The 13,084-nt window shown below is 36.7% G+C and overlaps 1 pseudogene; it reads right to left on the bottom strand.

Moving 5' to 3' along the window:
* Positions 1-9,582: 9,582 nt before the first annotated feature.
* Positions 9,583-10,070, bottom strand: LOC126948952 (group 10 secretory phospholipase A2-like; annotated as a pseudogene).
* Between the last annotated feature and the right edge of the window lie 3,014 nt (positions 10,071-13,084).

Here is a 13,084-nt window from a genome sequence, read left to right as displayed (position 1 = left end):
GAAAAAGATCCTTGCATACGCATGTTTACAGCAGCACAATTCACAATAGCAAAAACGTGGAACAAACCCAAATGCCCATCAATCAACAAGTAGATAAAGAAACTGCGGTGTATATATATATATACCCACCCACACACATATATATGTACATATATGTGTGTGTGTGTGTGTGTATATATATGATGCAATACTACTCAGTCATAAAAAGGAATGAATTAATGGCATTTGCAGTGACCTGGATGAGATTGGAGACTATTATTCTAAGTGAAGTAACTCAGGAATGGAAAACCAAACATCATATGTACTCACTGATATGCAGGAGTTAAGCTATGAGGACGCAAAGGCATAAGAATGATACAGTGGACTTTGGGGACTTGAGGGGGAAGGGTGGGAGGGGAGCAAGGGATAAAAGACTACAAATATGGTGCAGTGTATACTGCTTGGGTGATGGGTGCACCAAAATCTCATAAATCACCATTAAAGAACTTATGTAACCAAATACCATCTGTTCCCCAATAACCTATGGAAATAAAGCAATTAAAAAAAAGAATTTCTTTATGCTCATGGGCCAGGGAAAGATATTTTTCAATGGGGCTTAGGGAAAAAAAGATTGTTAAATTTTACTATATGTGTCAGAAGACATATTAAGGCACATCAAGAGAATGAAAAGGAAAGTCACAGACAGGGAGAAAATACTTGTGACACATCTAACAGACAAAGGGCTCATATCCCAAATATAAGAAGATCTACAATTCAATAAGAAAAAAAAAGCCAATCCAATAGGAAAATGCAAAGATTGGAACAGACAGTGCAAGAGAAAGAATATCCAAATGTCCAATAAGTATATGTAAAGCCATTTAGACTCATTAGTAATCAAGACCATGCAAATTAAAACTCAGTGAGGGCCAGGCATGGTGGCTCATACCTGTAATCCCAGCACTTTGGGAGGCCAAAGTGGGAGGACTGCTTGAGCCCAGGAGTCGAGACCAACCTGGGCATTATAGTGAGATCTCATCTCTACAAAAAATAAAAAAATTAGCTGGGTGTAGTGATGCACCTGTAGTCACAGCTATATGCAAGACTAGGGTGCGAGGATTGCTTGAGTCCAGAAAGTTAAGGCTGCAGTAAGCCGTGATCATACCACTGTACTCCAGTCTGGCACGATCAGAGCAAGAATCTGCCTCAAAAAACAATCAAAATGAAACAAAACAGCAACAACAACAGAAACCCCAGAAACTCACTGAGGTAAAACTATATACTCATCAGATATATCACTCACTAAATTGTATATTTATCTTTATCTATACAAGTATTGTATTTCTTGTCGTATGATTTGTAGTAAAAATGATCCATTAAGTATAAATGTGTAAAAAGGATTTATTTGCATTCCCGAATAATTTCCAAATAAATAAAATTACATTTGAGGGAAAAATATTTGATATGTTGCTCTGGAATCCCTCAGAAACAGAACAGTGGTTCACTCCTCTTAACCCTTACCAGAGGTTAAAGAGAACATTGCCAGGAGGCCTTCACAATTCTGAATGGGCATCATTTGTTAGGTCTATTTTTCCACGATTTGGAGTAAATGATGCAAAATTAGAAATTTATTCCTTGTAATAGGCTTTACAGCAGATCTTACTGCAAAAGCTATGGTTGCATAACAGATTTCTTTAAATTCTCTTGCTATAGATGTGTTAGATAATAGAATTGTTCTAGATTACCTATTGGCTGAAAATGGAAGAATCTATGCAGTAGCTGACTGCATAGTCAGCTACATAGTCCTTGTTGCATGTGGATGAAAACGCAGGTATTGCAGAGACTTGGTTGCAGGGGATTAATGAACAGGCTGCTCAGTTAAAATGAGTAGACTCTTCATTTGGCTCTTTCTTTGATCTACTTGATTTCACTTGGTTTGGTTCATGAGGACCCTGGCTAAGGAACATACTCCAAATTCTTGGACCTCCTGATGGTCATGATAGTAGTATATTTTCTTGAAAGTTGTAAATGTTTGCACACAGCTATCCATAAAATGTCAAATCGTTTCTCTTAGACTGGAGTGACAAAAACTCAAAGAAATGCATAATCACCAGGACACCATAACCTAGGAATGACATGCTGAGACTGGAAACCCAAAATGATGGTAACAAAGTGGTGGTAACGCCTTACATTTTTGTCACACTCTCACCCAGGTAAGAACCTGACCAAAAGGGGGGAATTGTTGAACAAAATTATGGGTAGCTATTATTTTTGGACTGAGCTTGTGCACTAGGCCCCCACAAACCAAACCAAAATGGAGTCACTCATGCTAAATATGAGGTAATCAAACAGAAACTTTGAGGAAGCAGGTGCATACTAAAACGGACCAGTTTTTTTTTTTCCTCCTGAACACAGGAGATTCCAGCATAATAAAAAAGTCTCCTCTAACCCTTACAAAAAAGTAGCCCGAAGTAGCCTGATGTTAATCAATGTTTTTCCTATTGTTCTGTTTTTTTATTCCCACCTTACAAAATCTACTGTTAGTGGGATTTGAGACCAAATAATCCCATTTATGATGATGACAGAGTGATATCAATGCCTAAAGTTTTCAAAGGGGTCAAAAAATCTCTAAAAAAAAAAAAAATCAGTTTTGAGAGGTTAACCAAAAGGAGGAATTGTTAAATTAAGTCAAGCCTAAAACTGCCTCCTTACATATTTTAAGTTCAGCTTAAAGGTTTCTCCAAACATAGTGAACTGTAACCTAGCTGGATGTGTAAACAGACTATAGCCTACCTCTTATACCAATCACAGAGTTTTGGCCAATCAAAGGGGACAACTGTTCAAACTGTATTTGAATAAGGCAAACGCTGAGCTATAACCAATCCGGCTGTTTCTGTACATCACTTTCCTTTTTCTCTCCATAAACATGATCTGAAACATGTGGCAGTCTTGGAGTTGCTCTGAACCTAATCTAATTCTAGGGGCTGCCCAATTCTTAAATGGTTCTTTGCTCAATTAAACTTTCTTAAATTTAATTTGCCTAAAGTTTTCCTTCCTTCCTTCCTCCTTCCCTCCCTCCCTCCCTCCCTTTCTCTCCTTCCTTCCTTCCTTCCTTCCTTCCTTCCTTCCTTCCTTCCTTCCTTCCTTCCTTCCTTCCTTCCTTCCTTCCTTCCTTCCTTCCTTCCTTCCTTCCTTTCCTTCCTTCCTTCCTTCCTTCCTTCCTCTCTTTCTTTCTTTCTTGTCTCTCTCTCTCTCTTTTTTCTTTTCAGGGTCTTGCTCCATCACCCAGGCTGGAGTGCAGTGGTATGATCTTGGCTCACTGCAACCTCCGCCTCCTGGGTTCAAGCAATTCTCCTGCCTCAGCCTCCCGAGTAGCTGGGACTACAGCTCCACACCACCATGCCTAATTTTTTTGTGTGTATTTTTAGTAGACACAGGGTTTTGCCGTTTGGCCAGGATGGTTTCAAACTCCCAACCTCAGGTGATCCTTCCGTCTTGGCCTCCCAAAGTGCTGAGATTACAGGCGTAAGCCATTGCTCCTGCCTGTCTGAAGTTTTTCTTTTGGCCAGGCATGGTGGCTAACACCTGTAATCTCAGCATTTTGGGAGGCCAAGGCGGGTGGATCATTTGAGACCAGGAGGTCGAGACCAGCCTGGCCAACATGGTAAAACCCCATCTCTACTAAAAATACAAAAGTTAGCCCGGTGTGGTGGTGCATGCCTGTAATCCCAGCTACTCAGGAGGCTGAGGCAGAATAGCTTGAACCCAGGAGGTGGAGGTTGCAGTGAGCTGGGATTGTGCCACTGCTCTCCAGCGGTGACAGAGGGAACTCTATCACAAAAGAAAAAAAAGTTTTATTTTAACAGATAGATTGTGCATTATGACATTATGACTGTTGGTTCAGGGATTCTGATCAATAATTACCATAGTCCTGAGGATTGTGGCCTGGTCTCCCCACACAGAACAATTTCTCCACCTGGGGTGGTGAAGTTGGAGCACGGTATGAGGTCTTTTTAGCCACAAGAGGGCAAAAGTCATGAACATGAAATTTTTGAAATGGGTACAAGCTGGATCCTGCACCTATGCTGCCTGTAACCTAAGACTAAGTGAAAACTTACACCAAAGCCAATGACAACATGGATGGTAAATGATCATTTAAAATCGATTTTTGGTTGTAAGTTTTGTAGAAGACATCTTATCAGTGTTGCTAAAATACTTGGTATTTTCTTTTTCCTATTAATTTTTCTTCTTTATTTCCTCAAGGCCTATAGTTTTCTATGGGCTTCAGAACAAACACTAAGAAACAACCTCGTGTTACTCGGGGTGGGTGGGGGGGGGGTGATGAAAATAGTGCTTACCTTGGCGCAACTCCGAAGTGATGACAGAAATAATGATGGTAATAGCAACTTTAAAAGTGATTTGGCAGCAATTTTATTTGTTGTGCTATAAAATGGCTGGCCCGTGACTGTATATGTAGATTCAGGAGTAAACTTTCAAAGCATGCTCAGGAGGCATGCATGGTAATCCCATTATCTGATAACAGGATTTGTGCACATACCTCCCACATGCACCATCAGTAACCCACCCTTTTAGTATCGCTGTGAAATGCAATTTGTGTGCAGATGAAAAGTTTACAGAACATGGGCCTGTGCCATGAAGCTCAACAAAGCCAGCGCACTGTGTGGCAAGGTTTCTGAACCCGACCCCTGTCGTTCCTGCTGTCTCCCTCCTTATTGATTTCTGTCCCTTGGCCAAGCGGGCTTTGTGATCGTCTGCATCGACCCAGAAACTTGCAAAATGAGCTAATCAAATAGGTGCAGCAGAAATCAACCCTGAATTTCTAGGAGGCTTTGGAGACATGCCACACACAGGATGTGGGAGATGATTGGGTCAGGCAAGTGTTGGCAGAATGTACGGGGTGAAGAGGCCAAATGACATGGATTTTGGTTAATTACTTCGCAGAATCATTCACATAAATAGGTGAAGTCAAAACTAGAGGCAAATGCGTGATGAAATAAGACATAGGCAGTGCTTTAAAAATAGGATCCTGATATTCATATTTTATGGTTTTGGTTCACACACGTTCTATCTTCCTTTTTTCATAGAGCTTACAATAACTAGCACATATCTTCACATAAGCATCATATAAAGAGCAGCAGATGTTAGTGACAAGCTGCTGTGCAAAAAATGCAGAAGAATATACTCATTACTTCTATTGCTTACAAGTGAGGAAATATAGATTCATACTTTTCTTTTTTAGATAAAGGGTTATGTGGTAAATTTATATATTGATATGTGAATTTCTTGATTCTTCCCAACAGGCCAAACAAAAAATTACTTTAATTGAATGTATTTATGTCAATCATTGCTTTTAATAAAATATGATTGTATGTGGTTTAAAAAGTGTACAATCATCCAATGTACAGTAGATTAAGCAATGAGCATAGAGCAAATGAATTTAGTTAGGGAAAATTCTAAATCCTAAAGATAGTATGAAATATGAGTATAGGAACTCTGTGGATGCCTGGTGGGAAAATAGGTTATTCTTTGTTTTTTTTTTCTTTCTGTATATATATTGGAATACACTTGGTTATTTCTTTAAATAAATACCTGAAAGGATACTAACTGGATATGCATTGAATCTGTAGATCTTTTAGGCATGGATTGATACCTGAACAATATAGAGTATCCTGATCTGTCAACTCAGTACATTTGTGTAGTTCTTTAATTTTTCTTAGTAATGTTTTATGCTTTTTAGTGTGCAGCTTCTACAATATTTTTTAGGTTTATCTTTAAGTATTTTTTTTTGATGATACTGTAAATAATTCTGCTTTAAAATTTCAATTTCTAAATCTTCCCTGCTATTATATAGAATGCAATTGATATTTTAAAATATTGATCTTATGTCCTGAAACCTTACTAAACTCATGGTTTCTAGTCTTTTTTAAAAATAGATTCTTTAGGTTTTTCTGCATAGAAAATTATGGTTTCTGTAAATAGAGATAGGCTTATTTCTTTATTTGTAATTTGTATGTCTTTTATTTCTTTCTCTTGCTTTATTCCACTCCATCTGCACTATGGTATGGAATGGAAATAGTGAGAGTGGACATCCTCGTGTTGTTCCTGATCTTAAGGGGAAATCATTCAGTTTTTAATCATTAAATAAGAAATTAATTTTAAGTTTCTTTTGTAGATGTCCTTTATCAGCTCCCACCTTAATAATAACAAAAGGGAGACCAGGTGCAGTGGCTCATTCCTGTTATCCTAGCACTTTGGTAGGCCAAGGCAGGAGGATTGCTTGGGCCTAGGAGTTTGAGAGCATAGTGAGACCCTATCTCTCTCTCAAAAAAAAAAAAAAAAAAAAAAAAAAAAAAAAAAAAAAAAAAATCAAGAAGGAATAGAAAAAGAAGAGAAAATCAAGCCCAAAGTGAGGAGAATAACAATAAAGGTAAGGACAGAAGTCAGTGAAATAGGAAACATTGAAAACAATACAGAAAATCAATGAAATCAAAAGTTGGTTATTTAATGAGATTAATAAAGCTGATAAACCTCTAGCCAGACTGATTGAGGGAAAAAAAAAAAAGAGTGAAGACACAAATAGCCAATATCAGGTATAAAAAAGGGACATCATTACCAACCCTACAGACATTAAAGGATAATAAATATCACTTGCAACTGTAAGCTTATAGATTCGACAACTTAAATAAAATAGGCACATTTCTTGACAGCTTAAAATTCAAAGCTTATGAAAGAGGACACAAATAACTCAAATAGTCCTCTACCTATTACAGAAATTGAATATATTGTAAAAAAACAAAAATTCCCACAAAGAAAACTTTTCTATTTGTTCTTGTGTCACTTCTGGAAATTATATTTTCTAAGGAATTTGTCCATGTGTGTCACTTAAATTGTCAAATTTATTGGCATAAGTTATTATATCTTTTAAATTAATTTTAAAATGTCTATAGTATTTGTAGTAATAGCTCCTCTTTCATTCCTAGGTTTTATAATTTGTGTGTTTTATCTTATTTCTATATTGTACATCTGTTTTCTACTAGATCAATTTGCTTTTATGTTTCTTATTTTCTTCTTTCAATTTTCTTTGGGAATATTTTGCTGTTCTTTTCTCAGCTCTTTGAGAATAAATGCTTAGATAATTAATTCTTAATCTATTTACTAATGTAAGTACTTAAAGCTATACATTTCTCTTGTAAGCATGGTTTTGTATGTAGCCTACATGTGTTGAAATGTGTTTTGTTTATTGTTCAATTGAAACTATTTTCTAATTTTCATTGTGATTTGTTCTTTGATCTTTAGATTATTTAGAACTGTCCTGTTTAATTGATAAGCATATTGACATTTCCTAATAATAATTTTTGTTATTTATTTCTAGTTTTGTCCCTCTGTAGTCAGATAATATATTCTAATTTAATATTTTAAAATTTGTTAAGATGTAATTTATGGTAGAACAGCCAGACAATTTTTGTATCGTTCTTCGTGTACAATTTGTATTCTGCATTTGTGTGGGTGGTTTTCTATTTCTAAGTTCAAGTTGTTAATCATATATTTAAGATAATCTATATCCTTACCCCTTTTTTGCCTGCCTGTCCTAGCAATACTGAGATAGGTATTTTAAAAAGCTCACTAATGTGGATGTGTTTATTTCTTCTCTTAATGCTGTCAATTTTTGCTTAATACACATTGAGGCAATGTTACTAGGTAGTTACAGATTGCAAATTACCATATCTTCTTGGTGAACTGACCTTTTTGTTATTGTGAAATGTTCATTTTATTTTCAGTAAATTATTGTCTTGAACTCTATCTAATGTAGTACATCCCAAACAGATCAACCTTATATCTAAAGATACAGAAATATTGAAAGTAAAATAGTGGAAAAAGATATATCTGGTTTATTTTTCCTACTAAGCATTTTTGATAGTAGGTAAATATTCACATAACATATCTTTTCCCATTCTTTCATTTTTAATCTTTCTGTACCTTTTTTTTTGAGTTGGGGTCTTGTTGTATTGCCCAGGTTGGAGTGTAGTGGCGCAATCATGGCTCTCTGCAGCCTCAAACTGCTGAGTTCAAGAAATCTTCCTACCTATGCCTCCTGAGTAGCTAAGACTGCAGGTGTGTGCCACCATGTCTAGCGAATTTTTAATATTTTTTTTGTCAAGACAAGGTCTCAGTGTGTTGTCCAGGCTGTTTTCCAACTCCTGGTCTCATGCCATCCTTCTACTTGGCCACCCAAAGCACTGAGATTATAGGCATGAGGCACCTCTGTGCATTTTATTAAAGTTTTCTTTTATAAGCAACATATAATAGTTTTTGAAAATTCAGCCTGATGATCTTTGTTTTTTTAATGGAAAGAATTTAATCTCTTTGCACTTAATGCAAGTATTTATGTCTACCATCTTACCATATGCTTTCCATTTTTCTCATCTAGTCAATGTTATTTTTCTGTCATCTTGCCTTAAAAAATGAGACTTTATTTTAGAATAGTTTTAGGTTTCCAGGAAAATTGAATAGATAGTACAGAGTTTCTATGTACCCCCAGTAATAATGGTGCATTATTACTAACTAAAGTCCATAGTTTATCCAAATGTCCTTAGTTTTTACCTAATCTCATTTTTCTGTTCCAGGATTTCATCCATGATACTACATTACATTTAATTCTCATGTCTCCTGATTCCTCTTGATTTTCCTTGCTTTTAATGACCTTGACAAGTTTTGAGGCATACAGGTGTGGTATACTGTGGGATGCCCTCTGTTGGAATTTGTAAAATTCCAATATAATTAGAATAAATTCCACAAATCTATTGATTATGTGAAAGTTGTCAGAATCAAAATGGAGTCACTTGCATTAAAATTCCTGACAAAGAGAGCCAGGGAAGGTCTCGAAGGGAAGTTTCTCAGTCCCAAATGCCTGGTAACAAGAACTATCACAGAAGCCTGCAGAAACCACAACCTTGCACAAAGGTCATTGCAACTATATACAAAGAAGTACCCCTGTGAGGACATCTGCCCAGCAACTTCCTGTTCAACCTCAGACTAGTGCCACTCTTCTTATTGATCCTCGTAGCCAAGGATAATAGTGTCAAAACAATTGTATACTCCTCATTTTTCCTCTAAAAGCCTTTTTCTTCTTTTATTTCCCTGAATACTCATGTAGTTTACTATGGGATGCTTATTGCCATGGCAACGCTTATTCCCAAATAAACATCATTTTCTTTTAGACAGTCTCCCTCTCTGTTAATTAGGGTGACAGATGTTTTTCTCACAATTAGACTGGGTTTATGGGTTTATCATAGAAGAAAAGTGCCATTTTCATCACAGATAATATCAAGATTATCAACGTGATTTATGATGCTTGATATTGACCTTGATCACTTGGTTGGGTTACTGTTTCTTGAGTGTCCCTATCATAAAAATACTCACATAAATTTCCCCCTTCTAACTGTACTCCTTGGAAGGAAGTTCCTTATACATAGCCCTTAAGGAGTGGAAAATTATGGTTCCCCTCCATTAGGATGAAGTAACAATATAATACTTTTTCATTAGCGAGAAGGAGTTTTATTTCTTTGTGCAAAGGAACATTTCAAGTCAAGCTAGCCAGTCACACTTGGGTGAGTCCTGCTGACACCGAAACTGGGGGTAGAAGAGGTACTTTAAGTTGTACTCAGTTTGGGCTAAGCAGTTAGCAATCTCCTGGTCACACCTGCACGAGTGTTTTTGGCATTTGTTCTCTGCTGGTGCAGTCCATTGGCATCCCGGCACTGGCCATGGCCTCCCAGACCACAATAGCAACCGTATTTCATATAGGCAAGTGGGGTTCAGGAGTCAATACAACCCACAGTTCCTGCCAGTTCCAGGATCCCACGTCGGTGCACGTGTGACCTCTTGGAGGCCTCGCGGGACCCAGGGCCAGGTCCCAGCAGCAGCAGCAGCAGCAGCAGCAGTGACAGCAGCGGCAGTAGTATTAATAACATGACTGGCAGGCACAGAGGTAGCAGCCCAATCCGACAGTGGCAGGTATGGAACAGTGTAGCCGGGCCAGTGTAGTCACCAAGCCTGGCCAACCTAGTCACCATACCAATATAATTTATTTGGAATTCTTTTTTTTGTACTGAATATTTGTTTCTTTTCCTGTGTTTATTAACTTACTTAATCATATATTTATATCAAATCTGAGCTCATGGATATGTGTTTTGTACTCTGGGCTCTAATCCCAAACTACTTATTTCATTGCTGAAATCTTTCTAGCTTTGGCCATTGGGAGCTTTTTGGTCCTGAGCCCCTTTGAGATACTCTCATTAATGCGTGTGTGTGTGTGTGTGTGTGTGTGTGTGTGTGTGTATGAGAGAGAGAGAAAGAAGAAGAGAGACAGAGTAAGGGAGAGAGAATGCAGTTTCTTACTTCTAGCACTATAAGACACTGCAGGCTCATCTTGTATTTTCCTGCCCCAGTCCTAGTCACTCATTTCTCCAGGGAGGCCTGATTCCTTTATTTTGGAGAATGATATTAGGAACCAAGATCTGGGTGCTAGGTGTGTTCATTGCTATTGGGATGTAGTTTTTTTTTTTTTTTGCAGGCTTCTCACCTGACAGAGCAATTAATATATGTATGTATACTACTTTGTATATATACACATATTTATAAATATTTCTATGTGTAACCATCTGTTTCCATATTGTTAATTATTATAGAAGTTCTTACCGATGTCTCTAGTTCTAATCCATTACCACATGCATCATTCTACTGCCCTACTTTTCCTTATCTATAAATTCCTACTTCAATAGTGAGAAAACTGCCTCCTATCATCTGCTATCCATTTGCTTAATTGTTGAATTCCTGTATACTTGTATAGCAGTATCAGGCAGTACTAGAACTCTTAATCCATACCTCTATGGGGAAAAACTTTATCAACTAGAGTACTTCTGTAGTTCCTTTTGCCTTGAGTCTTACAGATGCCATCAGTTGCAGAGCAAAGTGTGTTTTGAAGAGTATTTAATTTTAATAAAGTCCTACTTGCTAATTTTTTTTCATGGATTGTGCTTTCAGTGTTGAATCTAAAAACACACCACTAAACCCAAAGTCACCTCTATTTTATCCTATGTTATCTTCTAGAAGTTTTACAGTTTTGTGTTTTAATGTTTAGGTTTATGATCTGCTTTGAGTCACATTTTGTGAAAGGTGCAAGGTCTGTGTCTAGGTTTTTTTTTTTTTTTTTTTAAATATCCCCAGTTGTTCCAGCACCATTTGTTGAAAGACTGTCCTTTCTCCACTGAATTGCCTCTGTTCATTTTTCAAAGTTCTTGTTTTTTATTTTGATTAAGTATTTTTTATTATTGTAGTCCCCTCTTCCTTGGTTAAGTAATTACATATTATTTTATTACTTTTTAGTGGTTGCCATAGAGATAACAACATGCTACTCAATTTATTAAACATCTATGTAAGTTGTCACTTTTGTGATTTCCCAGGCCAGTGGTTCTCAAACTTGAACATGCATCAGAATTGCCTTAAGCGTTTGTTAAAGCACAGATTGCTGGGTTCTGTCATCAGGGTTTCTGATTCAGCAGGCATGGGGTGAGGCATGAGAATCTGCATTTCCAACAATTTCCTAAGTGATACTGGTGATGCAAATGCAAACCTGGAGACTACACTTTGAGAACAGCTGTGTTAATCACAGACACTGAAAAACATTTTCACTCTACTTGTTCTCTTGACTTCTGTGCTATTACTGTCATATCTATATCTATATCCCCACAAAGCAATATTCTTATTATTTTATATTGTAAATATTCATTTATATTTACTTCTATATTATTTTCTCTGTTGGTTTTCATTTCTTCTTGCACCTTTGAGTTTCCATCTGGGACCACTGGCCATTACTTCTGCCTGAAGAACGCCCTTTAGCATTTCCCGTAATGCAGGTCTGTTAGTGAGAAATTCACCCACACTTTGTAGGTCTGAAACTTTCTTTTGCTTTTATCTTTGACGGGTATTCTTGGTGAGTATGAAATGCTACATTATTGTTATTTTCTTTTAGCACATTGTCTTCTGACATTCATGGTTGTTGTTGAGAAGATGGTCCCTTATTTTACTGTTGCTTCTTTGAAGATAGTATCTCTTTTGACTACTTTAAAAATTTGCTTCTTGTTTTTGGTTTTCAGCTGTTTTACGCTGATGTACTAGGTTATACTTTTCTTTGTAGTTATTCTGATTAAAACTTCTTGAATGTGTGACTCGAAGTCGTCCATCAAATTTGTGTTATTGTTTTTTTCCTTTTTGATGATATTGTTGCCAGAGAATATGGTATTTATGACACTCATCCTTTGAGATGCGTCCAGTCTTGCTGTATGGCTGTGTTTAAGTGGTTGATTTTTGAAAACATTGCTTCTGTGTTGAGAAGAATGTGTATGCTCCAGGTATTAGGGGTACAATTCTAAATATGTTAATTATATTAATACCAATCCTTTTTAATGTATATTGCTTAAATATTGTTTATCTTTATAAATTTCCTATCTTCTAAGCTGTCAATAATTACTAGAGGTGTGTTAAAGTATCCTATAATGATTTTGAGGCAATTTTCTTATATATATCTGGGTTTAAAATGGCTATAATCACATAGTGAATTGAAAACTAAAATCAATAGATAGTACACTTCTCTATTTCCAGTAATGCTCTTTGTCTTACATTCTTTGTGAGACAGGATCTCACTGTGTCACCCAGGCTGGAGTGGACTGGCGCTATCTCGGCTCACTGCAATCTCTGCCTCCCAGGATCAAGTGATCCTCCCACCTCAGCCTCCCAAGTAGTTGGAACTACAGGCATTCGTCACCACATCCAGCTAATTTTTGTGTTTTTTGTAGAGATGAGGTCCCACCAACATTCTGTTTTATCTAATATTAATGTAGTGGCCTCTGCATTATTTTGATACTTGTCTAGTATTTCTTTTGTCTTTGTATTTTTAACCTTCCCACATTTTAAAAGTATGACTATGATAAACAGTATAGCTATGTTTTCTTTTTTTTTTTAAACTGGTATTTACTCCTTTTACATTTGGTGTGATTGTTGGTGTATTGGTACTTATTTCTATCAATGT

The sequence above is a fragment of the Macaca thibetana genome, chromosome 2 (genome assembly GCF_024542745.1).
Source record: "Macaca thibetana thibetana isolate TM-01 chromosome 2, ASM2454274v1, whole genome shotgun sequence".
NCBI classification, from domain to species: Eukaryota; Metazoa; Chordata; class Mammalia; order Primates; family Cercopithecidae; genus Macaca; species Macaca thibetana.
The sequence above is the reverse complement of the archived record's forward strand: the minus strand, read 5'-3'. Positions and strand labels throughout refer to the sequence as shown.